The 1,590-nt window shown below is 55.7% G+C and overlaps 1 pseudogene; it reads left to right on the top strand.

The window, feature by feature from the left end:
* Window positions 1–1,160: 1,160 nt before the first annotated feature.
* Window positions 1,161–1,278, top strand: LOC124555260 (annotated as a pseudogene).
* Window positions 1,279–1,590: the final 312 nt, after the last annotated feature.

Raw genomic sequence — 1,590 nt, 5'->3', positions numbered from 1 at the left:
CCATGCCATTTCCACCTGGCGCCTCAGTTGGACCAGCGTTCGTGCTGGACGTGCAGACCGCGTGAGACGACGCTTCATCCAGTCCCAAACATGCTCAATGGGGGACAGATCCGGAGATCTTGCTGGCCAGGGTAGTTGACTTACACCTTCTAGAGCACGTTGGGTGGCACGGGATACATGCGGACGTGCATTGTCCTGTTGGAACAGCAAGTTCCCTTGCCGGTCTAGGAATGGTAGAACGATGGGTTCGATGACGGTTTGGATGTACCGTGCACTATTCAGTGTCCCCTCGACGATCACCAGTGGTGTACGGCCAGTGTAGGAGATCGCTCCCCACACCATGATGCCGGGTGTTGGCCCTGTGTGTCTCGGTCGTATGCAGTCCTGATTGTGGCGCTCACCTGCACGGCGCCAAACACGCATACGACCATCATTGGCACCAAGGCAGAAGCGACTCTCATCGCTGAAGACGACACGTCTCCATTCGTCCCTCCATTCACGCCTGTCGCGACACCACTGGAGGCGGGCTGCACGATGTTGAGGCGTGAGCGGAAGACGGCCTAACGGTGTGCGGGACCGTAGCCCAGCTTCATGGAGACGGTTGCGAATGGTCCTCGCCGATACCCCAGGAGCAACAGTGTCCCTAATTTGCTGGAAAGTGGCGGTGCGGTCCCCTACGGCACTGCGTAGGATCCTACGGTCTTGGCGTGCATCCGTGCGTCGCTGCGGTCCGGTCGCAGGTCGACGGGCACGTGCACCTTCTGCCGACCACTGGCGACAACATCGATGTACTGTGGAGACCTCACGCCTCACGTGTTGAGCAATTCGGCGGTACGTCCACCCGGCCTCCCGCATGCCCACTATACGCCCTCGCTCAAAGTCAGTCAACTGCACATACGGTTCACGTCCACGCTGTTCGACGGCCAACACCGCGGTTCCTGGTGTGTCCGCTGTGCCGTGCGTGTGATCATTGCTTGTACAGCCCTCTCGCAGTGTCCGGAGCAAGTATGGTGGGTCTGACACACCGGTGTCAATGTGTTCTTTTTTCCATTTCCAGGAGTGTATTACTGAGCTTCTCAAACAATTAAGTTCAGCTACTTTTACTCTTCGTAAAATAGCTAATGTTGGAGACAAACGAATCAACCTCTTGACACATTTTAGCCAATGGCCTTGCCGCAGTGGTAACACCGGTTCCCGTCAGATCACTGAAGTTAAGCACTGTCGGGCTGTGCTAGCACTTGGATGGGTGACCATCCCGTCTGCCGAGCGCTGTTGGCAAGCGGGGTGCTCTCAGCCCTTGTGAGGCAAACTGAGGAGCTACTTGATTGAGAAGTAGCGGCTCCGGTCACGTAAACTGCCACATGGCCGGAGCGGTGTGCTGACCACATGCCCCTCCACATCCGCATCCAGTGACGCCTGTGGGCTGAGGATGATACGGCTGCCAGTCGGTATCTTTGAGCCTTCATGGCCTGTGCAGGAGGACTTAGTTTAGTTTTCTTGACACATTTTGCATATTTACACTCAATAATGTCTTATAGAATAATTTTCCGGGGTGCCTCACCACTTAGAAAGAAAGTATTGACTGCACAA

Source organism: Schistocerca americana, chromosome 1 (genome assembly GCF_021461395.2).
Source record: "Schistocerca americana isolate TAMUIC-IGC-003095 chromosome 1, iqSchAmer2.1, whole genome shotgun sequence".
Classification (NCBI taxonomy): Eukaryota; Metazoa; Arthropoda; class Insecta; order Orthoptera; family Acrididae; genus Schistocerca; species Schistocerca americana.
This window is presented reverse-complemented; position numbering and strand designations above follow the sequence as displayed.